This window comes from Notothenia coriiceps, unplaced genomic scaffold (genome assembly GCF_000735185.1).
Source record: "Notothenia coriiceps isolate Sejong01 unplaced genomic scaffold, NC01 NC01_scaffold00022019, whole genome shotgun sequence".
Lineage (NCBI taxonomy): Eukaryota > Metazoa > Chordata > Actinopteri > Perciformes > Nototheniidae > Notothenia > Notothenia coriiceps.
Window position 1 is genome coordinate 1,296,643 of NW_011354720.1, and position 15,376 is coordinate 1,312,018.

The 15,376-nt window shown below is 42.1% G+C and overlaps 1 protein-coding gene across 7 annotated transcripts in view; it reads right to left on the reverse strand.

The window, feature by feature from the left end:
• Positions 1-15,376, reverse strand: part of LOC104953622 (microtubule-associated protein 2) — a 49,646-nt gene that overhangs the window by 25,849 nt on the left and 8,421 nt on the right. For 6 of the 7 annotated variants that reach the window (XM_010780592.1, XM_010780588.1, XM_010780589.1 and 3 more), the window contains exon 1: positions 5,736-5,996. The gene's annotated coding sequence lies outside the window, so the exon portion shown is untranslated. Of the gene's footprint in view, positions 1-5,735; positions 5,997-15,376 lie in introns of those variants that run through there. The other variant, XM_010780587.1, reaches the window with a different exon arrangement.

The following is a 15,376-nucleotide window of genomic DNA, read 5'->3' on the forward strand; positions in this document are numbered from 1 at the left end:
CATCAATCTGTCCTTGGCTCAATCCCTTTTCATCCATCCATCCATTCCTTTATCCCCCACCATCCCTTCAGTCATATATCCAATTGTTCAAAAATCTACTTCCGACCCATGGGACCTTATTTCGGAAAAATTATGTATTGANGCTATATCCATGTTGGATAGAATATCCAATTTAAATAAAAAAATAACCTTAAGGGACAACTTGAATGCTTTTTTTCTTTTTTTTCTCTTAATGCATTGCATAAAGATCGGATCGGGAAAAATCGGTATCGGCAAATTGTCAAAATCAAATGATCGGAATCGGATCGGGAGCAAAAAAAGGTGATCTGGACATCCCTAGTTGTTCATATTGCCAAGTCCTATCTGCAACAACACTCTATATATAATGCTGACATTTCTACATTTTCACATTCTTATCAATCACCCAAGATGACCATCAGGCCTCTGAAGGGTGGATATCTAATGGACGGGTACAAACAGTGAGTCCAGGGTCAAACAAACAATCAATATGTCTTGAGTCTCTGGGAAGAGAGAAAAAAGTCGACGGCACATTTTTCGTCTTGACCTGCATGTTCCTCCCAGGAGGACGGAGGCCAAATGTGTCCGACAGAAGGCAAGAGAGGAGAAGCGATGGAGGAAAGGAAGAGTGAAGATAGAGGAAATAGGTCAAAGCCGGACCTAATCCACAGATTTGACTTCATCGTCAGAGACGAGGCAAACAGGAAATGAACCCTAATCTCAGAGCTTTGCTAAAAGGCCTGATAACGCGTTGCTGAAAGGAACAGAGGAGATGAAGGGAAACATCACAGGAAGATATTTCCAGAATTATCTGATGCACCGTTATCCTGAAGAACCCTAATTATCCAAATTAGACTCAGAGCTTAAGGAATCTTTCAAAAGTAGATTCAAACAACTAGAATTACGGCTTTGGGGTTGTATGCAGTCGCCAACCAGTCAGGTTTGTAGTCAACATCATGTGACCACCAAATTATAATCAGTTCATCCTTGAGTCCAGCTGGACGTTTGCACAATATTTGAAGAGATTCCCTTTAGGTCGTCCTTGAGTACTTCATAAGAATTTGACACATACCAACGCAACCAAAGAAAAGAAGAACCAAACCACCAACTGTGTGATTTCTAGAACACAGTAAAGCAATATCATGTACATTTTTTATTTGGACACCATCTTTGTTTTCTAAATTGCTTCCTGTATCAGTGGGTTGGCCTTAAATGACTAGATGGAATGTTATGCAAACACTGAGGACTTTCCAGCATTACACTCATTTAGAAACGTAGTCCTAATTTCCTGAGCACAGTGAACATGGCTGCCAGAGGTTAAATAAAGTCACCTGAAGGCCAAGTATAATGGAGTTACTCAACAATCCCACAGTACTTTAGACCACACATGTTCTCACGGGGATACTTAAGGAACAACAAACCAGACTTTTGGAAACCCAAACGCTGATTCCAATGAAATAAGTACAGTATATAAACATTAATAGTTCCAGGGAATTACATGATTAATGCTAATAATGAGGGTGTTAAAGCAGCGGTAGTTTATCATGGCTTTGTTTTTGGCGTGTTTGGTCCAACATGGGGGTCCAGCCATAACACAACACAGAGCCTCTCCATGAGGTCTCTGCTTCCTCTCCTTTTAACTCAGCCATCAACCTCATTTCCTCATCTATAATTCACCAAGACAGCCTCCTTCCCCCCAAAGACGCATGCACACTCCCTTAGGCAGACACACAAACACATGCATGTTTGATACAGCAAAACCATGGGGAGTTGAAGTCAAGGTAAAGAATATTCAAACTAGAAAAAGTTTCAAAACAGCTACTTTGCTATAAAAATGTCTTACTGCTCATCATCATCATTCCATCACTGACCCGCCTCACTGTGAGATGAATTACGTCTAGGAATCACTTCGCCGTTCCATCACAACTCTGTTCTCGACTCCTTTATTCAGCAGGGGCCTCGGTGCAATCTTACAAGTGTGATGAGACGGAGGGGAGGCTGTTTTCTACACCTCCACACTTTGTACTCAGCACAGAGGAGCCTGTGTGGCTTATGAGCCAAACTCCACCGGGAAATAGGCGCATTAATTAATGCGAAGGAAGAAAAGAGAGGAGATGAGTGTGATCACAGAGAAGGTGAGAAGGGCACGGTGAGCAGCAGAACTTTGTCTAAAGTTATTTTCAGGAAGTTATGGTGCATTCACATGCTTCATGGATTGTCCTATTTAGCGAGAGGCTAAGTTGTTCTTACGACTGGTTCTCCGGGAGCTTTATGTCGTGATGTAGAAACAACATGGAAGCAACAAGAAAGATATTTTGTAGTCTTGTGTTTACTGCGTGACTTTCAGAGATCTTGTTGTCACCATTTTCCCAATAGGGAACTATTTCTCCCTATTATTCCAACACCACACAAATGCAACACAATATGTTGATGTAAACAATAATTAATTTGTGTATCTGTCCTATGATAATGATAACTTAAAAATGTTTTGGATTCTGCCTTGGCCCATGCTATACACTTTAAATAAGTTTTATGAAAATCAGGAAAGACATTTAGACACCCAAAGCAGAAAGAATAACCTCCTGGGTGAAGGTAATAACAGACTCGTAAATGTACTGATAATTTAAGCCATTAGCTCTTACTTTTAAACGGTCACATAGAGCAACACAATTGTATGATTATATCGCTATTACTGCCTTAACTCTAATTAATTTGTGGGCAATCACACTTAAACCTGATGTCCAGGTTGCAAACCCGTAATAATATAAACCCTTAGGGGCTGAAATGATTCCTTTCTCATCTTGCCCTTGAAAAATCCCTACATCTTATTGGACAAAAAAAGAGAAGCAGGATGTTATATCAATCTGACAACAGTGGTGTTGACCCGGAACCACATATTACATGACAAGCATCACACTGTATATGCGGAAACCAAACACACTCCGGGCCCTTTACAGAATCTACAAGCTCAAACACACGCAAGCAACACTGTTTTTGCTGCGTTATGTAAACCAGGCAGGACCAGGTGCAGGTCTTTGTGCCCCCGAGGGAACAGCTGCACTTAAGAGTGAACACAGGTGGAATAACTGGTCTATTTTGTTAAACACGTAGGTTCTTCTTGACCTAAGAGCCTCACACACACATTCATCAATCAACATGAATGACAAGGCAGCAAAAAATGAGGCCTGCGGGCTGTGATTTTTACTTCTCTGGAACACTTTCACCCTCGAGAATGTGAAGTGCTAAACATGGCTCAAATCTAACACTGCAAGTGGTGAGGTATTGTACATCAGCCAATTCACCCACTGTAAACTTTTCAGTAATCCCCCATTTACCATTGCACCAGCGTCACGTATTCCTCCTCAGCAGCTTTCCAGCAGTCCGCCCCCGATATGACATGCTGTCCAATACATTTAGTTGCATCTGTCTGAATGGCTCCCCTCATCTTTGTCAGTGACATGCAGCTACACATCCATCACTTGTCAACAGACACTTAAGGGCATCCTGTCATTGCCATGGGAGTGTTTCTTTCTCCTACAGTTTGCCAGTCAAATAACCAACGTATTCATTATTTATGTCGGGGATCACATTTCTTGATTGTTCGAAAGCACTGCAGTACAAAATGCAAAAAGAAAATCAGAATACTTGCTTTTCCTTTAGTCACTACACTGCAGGGTAAATTGGGCAAACATCTTCCACTAATGCAGGCCATGAAAATTGATTGTAAGCACCAAAAAAGCAAGTAAGTGGACATAGAGTGGACCTAGATTTAATATTTCTGTACTAATATTTATCATAAATGGAAGCACATGCATATTATGTACATAACATATATTAGATTTGAAAATCCAAGTCTCATTATCCTTGCAGTGGCCAATCTCCAAAAGTATTGGTTCCTACATTTTCCAGATTAAACTACAATTCCGATCCCCATTGGTTTCCGTCTGGCAGTTGGAAAAGTGAAGGAGGGAAAGCCTTCGAAACAATGGCACTCTCTTTCCTACTTGGCATCTCTGAGACACCTACATTGAGCTCTGTTACATTTCAAATGCCTCGCTGACATACTGCGGTTGGAACCAGGGGCGATTCTGACCCCAAAACAATGCCTCTATCTCCCACTGGTTCTGAACTGTGAGCGCGGCAACAGTTGGTTCACCAACCGCAACAGTGTCCTCACGGGCAAACCATGACCTCACTCAGCGGGCATGCAAAAAAGAGGATGATCAGGGGGCATAGGGTTTCATTTGTGACCCCGAAAAAGGAGGACAGTGAGAGGACAGATTTGCCCCCTCGTCCTGCCCTCCCCATGCCATGGCGTGTCATCCAAAGTTAGTTCCCAGGAGAGGACAGCTCGCCTCAGAGCTGCCAACAGCAAGCCATGCCGGCAGACCCAGACATGATAGAAAGGGAAGGGGGGGCACGTCACTGTGGATAGGAGAGGCACCCTGCTGACTTCTGGCACATAGTGTTAGATAGAACAGGGATTAGACCAGAGTGTGCCATGCTACAATGTCCCCCTGAAAACAACGACACATTCCTACAACAAAAAAGGGAAAACGTGTGAGACAAGAGCCCTTTTCACATATACACTGAAAATGTAGGCCTTACCTAGAAGAGCTGTATATGAGAACGTGGAAAATTTCAAACCGGACATCAAACAGACTTTATCCTGCCAGAACACAAGCACAAAGTCTGAATATTCGCCGATTTATGGGGGTGAAGCCAGAAGAAAGAAACCTCTGGCAAGAAGTTCATACATTGATGGGAACAGATATTTCTAACCCTAACCCTAATTCCTGTTTGCAAAGCCAAATGCCATAATCATTGAGACTTATTCAAGGCACACGAAGAGACTTGAAAATGTACAAACCGGGTACACGGAGTAATCTGCGTCACATCTTGATTTTTCAATGCAGGTGCCACCCCTCCCTCTAAACCAGACAAGTATGTTTAGGAGCTGAGAACTCACATGACTATCTATTATTATGTAAAAGGATAAATCTGGACAATGTGTGGATCTAATTATCTGGATATTGTCCGTTGTTGATAGGAGAAAACAGCTGGTGAACGAGAGGAGAAACAGTGGGGACAGTCCAACTGGGAGCGAGATTAGATTTCAATCCAGATGAAAGCAGGATGATGCAGATATAGGAATACACACAGTGGGAGGGAAGAAGAAAAAACAACACGGAGTCAGATTTGGCATCTCATCACTACTTCCAACTTGTCACAGCTAGAAATGTGTTCAGCTCGGTGTCACTCCCACTGAGAATCCACCAACAATCTGTTGACTGGGACGTGGCATCACAGCATTCAAAAATACCACAATTGCTTTTATTTCGAATTGAAATAATGTATCTCTATCTTAAGAAAACACAGCAGCAGCACACTTTAAGTGAACTGTCCTGCCGGCTGAATAATCAGAGATGTCTAGACTGGGTACGTCACAAAGACTATGTGTCACCAACATACAGAAACAGACCCTGGCTCATCACAACATCACTCTTTTGTTTGAATATGTCAGTAGCAAATATCATGGATAATTAGAATCTATGCATACAATAGGAGGAGGATACGCAGGGAGGGGATTGAGTAAAGATCAAAGCCATGCTCGGGGGGGAGGACATTCACTAAAAAGGAACATTTTATTCTTATTTTCTGCTGGTATTTTATAAGCAGAAAAGACTGCACTGCACAGGAAAAATAGAGCATCTTACCTGGTGGGAAAGGGTAGCTTTCTGTCTGCAGAGTGCTCAAGAACGGGGGCAAGGTAGCAGATTCTGCAGAGAGGAGAACAAATAGATGAGAGACAGAAGACGGAGCGAAGATAAGAGGCAGCAGAGATGGCTGATGCTTTTTCGCCGGCAACTGCAGCTCACACACTCTCAAACACACACACTCTCAAACACACACACACACACACATGCAGCGAGCCAACCGGCATGCTGTCTCACGCAGGTCTCCCCCTCCCTGCCTTCACCAGTGCACACTCTGCAACCAAACCAGGGCTGTGTATAAGGGGGGATGGGCACATGAGACAAGTGTGTGTATATTTGTGTCTGTCACATTTATTCATGTTTGAAAGAGATATGAAGCTCATCCACTCCTGAGGGAATTATAAAGATACATCTCTATCCAAGAAATTCCGCCGAAGCATATTTCATTTTCCTCTCGGTGTGTATTCCACGTGTAACATTTCATGCAAAAAAACACGTCCACATTATGAATGTATGGAACCTCGAAACATGACAGCGAGCGCAGTGTATCTGCAAGTGTATAGAAGGAGGGGTGCAGGGCTTGCCCCCATACTGAATAATTGCTCTGTCCTGGTGCTCATTTGCAGGCATGGCCCACTGCAGCAGCAGCAGCAGCAGCACTGAAACAAAGGCGGAGAGGGGGGACGAGGGGGAAAAGAGGGGCCTGAGAGAGACTGCAGAGGCCAGACAAGCAGAGCTAAAGCATACAACTCAGTAGCACTGAGCGCTGACTGCTCAAAGCCTAATTCCTGGCCCATTACTCCAACCTCAAACCACATGAAATGAAATATATGTGTAGTCCAAGGGGCTCACAAAGGCCCATTTCTTTAGCTTTCCATCAGCTGGAGCACTAGAGATGTCTACGTTGTGATTAAATACAGAAATTGTGAGTAGATTATTAAGATTTTAAACAACTTTATTGGCCAAAAAAGCCTTCATTGGTGCATCGACATACACTTGTTCCAATCCTTTATGAAGGAAGTACATTAATCCACTGAAACAAACCGGCCTCACCAGACCAATGTCAAGAGACACTCCCTAACATGATCGCCAAACCTCACATAGACCACAGAGGCTGAATCATAAAGGATACATCTTCATTCAACTCCAAGACTTTCAAAATGACTGCTTCCAGCCCACATCACATCCTCTCTGAGTCCCATTATTAGCATGTCTTGTTCCATAGAGGGTAAAGAGAGCCATCAGTGTAAGACTGTAATCAACCTGTCAGCGTCGGGGACTGAATACATTTTTAAAAAAAAACAACATCCGATGATGTTGTTGGGAATTTGAGTAAAAGGAAAAAGAGACGTAGGATGAGAGATAAGAAAGATGGAGAATAAATGGAAGGTCGGATGGCACAGTTGGGAAATCAAAGCGTGGAGAGGGCGCAGACAGTCCAGTCATCACCAGCCGCCAACACTGATTACAGAGGAAGGGCTCTGCTAGCATGGCGGCTAACATCTAATCCGCTCAGCCTCTGCTAACGCCAATCTTCCAATACCGACTGTCAACAAACACATCTGACCGCAATGTCAACAGATTACACATGTTGTTGACCCTTTGTCCTTAGCACAGTCCTCTGGTTGATAATAACTTGCAAGGATGACAATTTAGCGCTCTTCGATCAAATGCATATGGCAGGATATATTCTCATGGGTGACAATGAAACCTTATGTCTAGTTCCAATTTTAAAGGTAGGTCAATCACATTTATGGAAGTGCTGGTTGATCATATATTGGGGCACAGCCAACTCAAAATGATCAGGATTATCTGAATGGATCATCGTAGGCTTGTGGGTAATCTGCCTGGACCCCTTCATCCAGATTTTGATCTGAGATTCCATAGCTGGTCAGAAAAGTCTGGAGCATTCCTGTTTGATGTTTCGTTTGAGAGATACAACCAAGTTTGTATTGACAAGATCACCAAATCGACCACAACTACTGTACAATAACGAGGCCAATAAAAAGCCAGTTGTATGAGTTTTTAATGCGTTCTGAAGGACGAAACATCATCTGCTACTTCTGACTTTTGAATTCCAGACTTGCCTTTGTATCATCATACCCAAAAAAGCTGTTTCGGACGCCTCTGAAAGCACGACTCAAGCTTCTTTAAGCCCAGACTGGGTTTCACTGAGCGGGCACTTTTATTGCAGGTGCTTGAGAAACGAACGGCTGTGGCTTTGGTGTTTCTGCGTCATCAAACAAGAGTGTCATTAAATATGTAATCTCAGCTCTGTTTTAGTGTGCCACCATAAAACTTGAACTGTTGCAGTTTGATGGGAGGGCAGAGAGCAGTTAATGTGAATGAAGATATTGATTAATGCAAACACTCCTTTGAGTGGGTCCCTAGGGAATTAAGTGGGCCCTCAATAAAATGTGTTTGTTTTTTGGACAACTTGTAGTGTTAAATCTCTGTTTGATGGTTGTAATAAAGGGTATGGTTCTGTATCTTGAAGTTATGCTTAACTTTCATGATAATCAAGAAACTTGACTAAGACAGTTGGAAAAAATTGTCGTTAGTAAATTGTATCTTAGACTTAGTGACATTATTGTTAAGTACTTTGGGACAAATAGGCATGATCATGGCATCACAGCCAATATGTTATAGATTTTTACAATTTAGAACATTGCTAGTATGGTCATTTGGATTATGATATTGATTACTTCCCCAGTTTTAGATAATGTTAACTTAATTAATCTGCGTTTTGGACTGTTTGTTAGAAAGTTGAGTTGAAGAAACCACATTTTGCAGAGAGAAATTGCAGCTTTCAAATTTGTTTTAACACGTTATAATCAAAGACTTAATCAGCACTCCATAAAGTATGTGTAAGTGACAGATTCAAATAATAACCTTCTTGCAATGGAGGCCAAGATCTTTCCATTCGTAGTGTGAGTAAAAACTCAAAAGATCCTACACTTCCCACAATGCAACTGAAAGTATCAACCATTAGACAACCTGGTGAAGTCTCAAGCCCAAATTCAAAACTAAAGCAACAGATGAAATACGTTTTACGCCAAGCAAACTGAACTTCATTGAGTTAAAAACAATAGAAATAGTACCGCACATATACACTCATAACATGCTTTTTCTCCTGACTCCTACACATCACCGTAAGCATTACAGTCCCATGTTAGTACTTTCACCCAGACATGCCTAGTAATCGCTCGCACTGGCAGACTCATGTTAATGAGGATCAGACCACTGCAGCATCAGCAGGATCACAAGAGCAATCTCTTTCCAGCATAAGGCTGATGTCTGCTCCTCTTTGCTCGAAATGATGACATCTGCTTGTTTTTCTTTTAGTTCCAACAAAGAGTGAACTAGATTTAAGATGGTGGAAAATCGAATTAACTAATCCTTGCTGATCTGTTTGTCTGTTTGAAGGCTCTTAGGTTGAGTCAGCCAGCATGAATATATACTATTCATATGATTTTATCAGAAAAGGTTAGTTATGATTATTAGATTTCCTTTTATATGAGATCAATTTGATTCACTTTTACCTTCATAGTTTCCCCCGAGCTTACAATTTACTCAATAACAAAAAGGTTTTCGAGCTGTCAAACTCTTTTACTACTGTTGTTGTTGGATCAAAAGCAGTTGGAGGACTGTGATGTCATTGGTGAGTTTATTCAGAGCAGCTCGACTAGATGAACATCTTTATCCCCTGAGAGCCCTCTGCATATAGACACAACAGCGTGACTCACACTAAAGTCCTACACCTCGGTCAAGCCAATGAACCTGCAGAGCATGTCTATCTGATGATGGTTGTAACCGTTCAGCTCAGTTTAGAAAAAGATTAACCGTTTGGAATAAAGGACAACCCTATATTTAACCCTCTCATGCCTTGCCTTTACAATCCATCATTAGAGACAGGGTGACAGAACTATATTATGTGCTCATAGTCACACTAGGAAATCCCACGAGATAAACTCAAGTCTCTTTATGTGTTGGGAAGAAGCAACAGTTTACTCTACGATACTGACAGAATCCCCCGACAACCCATCCGCCCGTCATAATTCAGAGTGTGAGGATTGTGAAGCACTTGAGCGCATACAAACCTGAGTGGTTTGTGAAAGTGCAGCCTTCCTTGTTTGCAAGAGCAAATACTAGGTTGTTCATTTGCCAAGAGTGCGTTACACCATTTCAATGACAAGCTTTCAATTCATAAAGTAACTGACACCAATAACACATGGGAAACTCTAAAACCCTTCTCCGGACCACAACTGGGATTGAATAGTGAGCGTGATGGATGGAAAGTCATCCTTCCTTCTCTACCACACAGCTAGATGACCCTCTCTAGGGTGTCATTACTCACATTCATATGCATGTATACAATGTGCACACACACACAGGTCATTTTTAGACTATCAGCGAGGGAGTGTGTGTTGCTACTCTGTCTCTGATATAAGCAGAACACAGGAAATTCCTTAAGTTTGAAATATGCCTAAAAGAGGCCTGTTCAAAACAGAGATTTGAGGATAAAAAATAGACAGGAAGTAGAGGAGACTGACGCCACGAGTGAGGGGGAAGAAGTGGCAAGAACACACTCTACTGTTTTTATAGACTTAAGTAAATGTGCGCCTGTCTCAGGGCGTGTGTATCGTGACGTGTAGACCAACTGCCTGCCGGGTTGTGTGTTTTTGTGTCAACGCTTCAGCTCGCGTGTGCCCGGTTTTATACTAACCACAGGGTGTAGCCGCGGGCTTTGAAGCCGTCTACACACCCTGGGCTGAACTCAAACACAGACTACTGTACGAGAACTCAATGGAAAAATCACACCGTGCTCACAGGGAACACAGAACTCTCTATTCCACTAGGAAAGCGTCTCTGGGTAGAAAAAAGCAGAAAAACAGCAGAGGAGGGTTCTGCGTAGGGCTGCAGCCAGCAAATATTTTAATTTCCTTATGAATATATCAGTCATTTAGTGGATAACATGTGAGAACATGTAGGATTAAGAAAACGTGCTGATTCTCAGGCAAGTAAAATAGCGTCCCTATTGACAATTTCTAACTAAATGTTTGACCTTAAATTCCACTACTAAGTCTACTTTAATTGCTAAACTGAACTCAAATTGGCATGCTCCAGCCCCTTTCAGCTCCTGCAGTATCCTACCCACCCCCCCTACAGTTTTGTTAAGCTCTGCAGAAGAACTCTAGCCCGGGGTGCTTATTTTCCTCATTTGGAAGCTGTCTTGCTCTCGGGTATGGATTGTATTATCCTTGTCTTTACCTTGCGGGCTGTCTAAATGCAGCAAAGCAAACAAATAATTCATCAAGTGGAATAGTGCCTCCAAAGTTCAGAGACGATGCGCTCACGCCTACAGAGTGCACAGAAACAGCGAGCCAAATTAAAATGAGAATAAAATAATGGATTCAAAGTGATACCATTGTAATAATTGAATCCCATTGTAGCTTTCTCTTGGTGTTTGAGTTGAGTGTTTCCCACATAATTGTTCAGTAGACAGGGGAGGTTAACAAGGAAAGGTAAACGGCTGTAATTTGTAAGAGGGATGTCCATGTTTCTAAGCCATTTCCTGTTGATGGGAGTTCAGAGCCTTGGCGTCCATCTGCTCTAAATTAGCACCTACACAGGGAGCACTGAGATCTGGGCAGCAGTGGTGAGACACTGGGGTTCAGAGCCATGAAGCTCCAGCAGGAAGAAAGCTAGCTTAATGAAAAAAGTCCTACAGTAGAGGATGAAAAGTAGATACTGGATGAGGAAGTGAGCTCTGTGACAAGATGGAAGTTTTAAAAAGCAAAAAAAAGCAGTACTATAGGCACTTTTCTAGGTTTATGTGAGGAAGAATAAGCAAAAAATTGCCTTTCTGCCTGAACAAAAACTGTTTTAATCTCCCTCAATTATCATCCTGACTCCTATTGTGTCAAGATGGTGACAAAATAGATAATTTATTCATATCAAATCATGCAAAACTTTAGTGGATCCTAATGTATCGGGTATGGTATTAATCTGTGGATTCCCTAGTTCAAGAAAAACCAAACTTTTAGACGGTTTTTAAGCAGCGACTAAGGCCAAAATGTGGCCGGAAACACACTAGATATACTCTCGTTTTTAGCCAAGCATATTCCTGGAAATGCCTTTAACTACTTTAACAGTTGTTCAATACAATTCAGACTTGTGAAATCTCAACAACAATGAGAAATCTTTGAGCAAACAGTCATACATTAGCACAACAATTATTTGGCTCAAAACATTTTTTAATTACAAATAATCCCATCCACAATCAATAGAATTTCAATGATTCCCAATTCCATCTCTTTGAAACACCAGCACACATGACGCAGGGCTAATCCCGAGGCTATTGGTTAATCCAATGATGTTTCAGTCCAGATGTTGGATTGTTTCTCCGGATAAAAAGTGTGAGAATCAGCAGATAAACCCAGTGGTGCTCAGGCTTGGAGGAACGTGTCACTGAGAAGCTTCTGGAAGTCATCAGAGACGGACAGGGAAGAGGGGGGGAGGGGGGGCAGCTGCACATGACTTTAACTGCAGGAGGAGGATGTCACAAATCGCATGCACACAAGGCCACATATTCAAATAGACTGTATGCATTAATGTAAAGTAAATGCATCAAAAATACAATTGTAGGCCGTGAAAACATGTGAAAAGACGTCTACAAAAACCACATCTTTGGCTTGCAGGTCAGGCAAACACGCCGGTTGATCATGCCCAAGTGTAAACACCAATAAACAAGAAACAAAGGCATCGTGACTTGGAGTCAACAGCTGTCGAGTATTATGGGGCAACTCTGTGATTCCGGCAAGGCATGGGAAACCGCGCTGTCAGTAAAGCATCCAAAACAAGCAAGAGGAGAACTTTTCCCCTCCTCCTCTCAAACCACCCAAAAAAGAATGAGTCATGGTAGGAGGCTCAGAAACAGATGATTTTTGGCTGCTGTGAACGGGGGAAAACTCAGAACACCCCATGAGAAATGAAGAACGATGTGTTATGTTTTGACACATTTTTTCAAATTGAAAACAACTTTTAACTGCTTCAAAAGGAACATAGAAATAGCTACAAATCATACTTTTCAGCGGAGCTACAGTAAAACACACATTTTTGTTCCACCATTCTATTGACTAGCATTCATTTCTACACTTTACTGCCTAACAACCTTGACTTTAAACGGCTGATTCAAATTGACATTTTTTCCAAATTATTTTTGTTTATGACATCTACCTACGTACATGTGCTGTTGCCAATGAGGAAATGATGTAAATCTGTATTACTCTGGAGCATTAATGTTGTCCTATTTGTATCAGAGTAGATACAACTCTGGTATGGCCCTTTAAAAAAGGAACTACCACAAAGCAGGCGAGGAATAAAAAGCATCAAGCGCCAAAGAGGCCGTTCTGTTTGACAGTTGATTGATCATGTAGTAGACACACAACATAAGTATTCAATCAACTCCAACAAACTACATTTTAAACTGCGTTTTAATAGCAAACACAATCCCTCCGTGTCTTTCCTCCGTCCACAGGAAGCATCACGGCAGCGCTTCACCTTGAGGTACTCTAAGTGCAGGCTATTAGTGTAAGTGATACAGCCATATTGTGGTTAGAGAGAGAGAGGCGAGCTTGGAGAGGGAGGCAATAAGATGAGTAGGGCTCGTATGTGGGAGGCCGGGTGGGAGAATCTCTCGCCAGTGTCCATTAACAAAAGAGCAAGGAGTGAAGAATGAAGCTGGAGTTATTAAAGAGCAGAGCATCCCAGCTATAATGCGCTGACATGGGGGTTGGTGATAATGACTGCATGCCCTTGAGGGACTCAAGGGTGAGGTCATTCTTCATTAACTAACTCGACATTTACATTCTTGGAGCCAACTGCACTTCAGTTTGTCTCTAAGATTATTTCTAGGGCATCTGTTATTAGCCCTTATGTGCCATAGAAAAAAAATCATGAACAGCAAGAGTGAATTTGTCAAGTCGGTTGACTAAAAGTAATCTAAAAATGATCAGAAGTATTGCTTTAAGCATGATTGGAACTTTCCGTTGCTTCTTATTTCTATGTTGCATTGAAATCCAAATGGTGTCGTTAATGGTTTAATCCATTTTGACTGCACGGTTGGCGACGCTGTGTGGGCTACAGGTTTCTGTTGTGTTCTGTTATTGCTGCGGTGATAATAATTTGTTTCCATGACATTGGGATGAGTCACTATGGCTACGGCTCCGTGCGGAGACAAAGTTAAATTAAAGAGGAAGACCCCATGACTGCGATGGCGGAGCTTTACTGGCAGAGAGGGGATGTAGTGGGAAATAAAAAGCTGATGAGGTCACGCTTGAACATATTTAAAAGCAGTCCGATTATTTATTATCTAGAATGCCTGAATGGCATATTCAAAAAACAATCCAAGTACATTTCTCATAAAAGGTTCAAAAATTAGGAATAAAGTCAGTTAATAGGAGGACAGAGTAGAAAATACAAAATAATACTGGGGTCTTCTTTTACCTCCACTACAGTATATACAGTGGGGCAAAAAAGTATTTAGTCAGCCACCAATTGTGCAAGTTCTCCCACTTAAAAAGATGAGAGAGGCCTGTAATTTTCATCCTAGGTACACTTCAACTATGAGAGACAAAATGGGGGGCAAGAATCCAGGAAATCACATTGTAGGATTTTTAATGAATTAATTGGTAAATTCCTTGGTAAAATAAGTATTTGGTCACCTAAAAACAAACAAGATTTCTGGCTCTCACAGACCTGTAACTTCTTCTTTAAGAGCCTCCTCTGTCCTCCACTTGTTAACTGTATTAATGGCACCTGTTTGAACTCGTTATCAGTATAAAAGACACCTGTCCACAACCTCAAACAGTCACACTCCAAACTCCACTATGGCCAAGACCAAAGAGCTGTCAAAGGACACCAGAAACAAAATTGTAGACCTGCACCAGGCTGGGAAGACTGAATCTGCAATAGGTAAGCAGCTTGGTGTGAAGAAATCAACTGTGGGAGCAATTATTAGAAAATGGAAGACATACAAGACCACTGATAATCTCCCTCGATCTGGGGCTCCACGCAAGATCTCACCCCGTGGGAGCAAAAATCCCAGAACCACACGGGGGGACCTAGTCAATGACCTGCAGAGAGCTGGGACCAAAGTAACAAAGGCTACCATCAGTAACACACTACGCCGCCAGGGACTCAAATCCTGCAGTGCCAGACGTGTCCCCCTGCTTAAGCCAGTACATGTCCAGGCCCGTCTGAAGTTTGCTAGAGAGCATTTAGATGATCCAGAAGAGGATTGGGAGAATGTCATATGGTCAGATGAAACCAAAATATAACTTTTTGGTAAAAACTCAACTAGACGTGTTTGGAGGAGAAAGAATGCTGAGTTGCATCCAAAGAACACCATACCTACTGTGAAACATGGGGGTGGAAACATCATGCTTTGGGGCTGTTTTTCTGCAAAGGGACCAGGACGACTGATCCGTGTAAAGGAAAGAATGAATGGGGCCATGTATCGTGAGATTTTGAGTGACAACCTCCTTCCATCAGCAAGGGCATTGAAGATGAAACGTGGCTGGGTCTTTCAGCATGACAATGATCCCAAACACACCGCCCGGGCAACGAAGGAGTGGCTT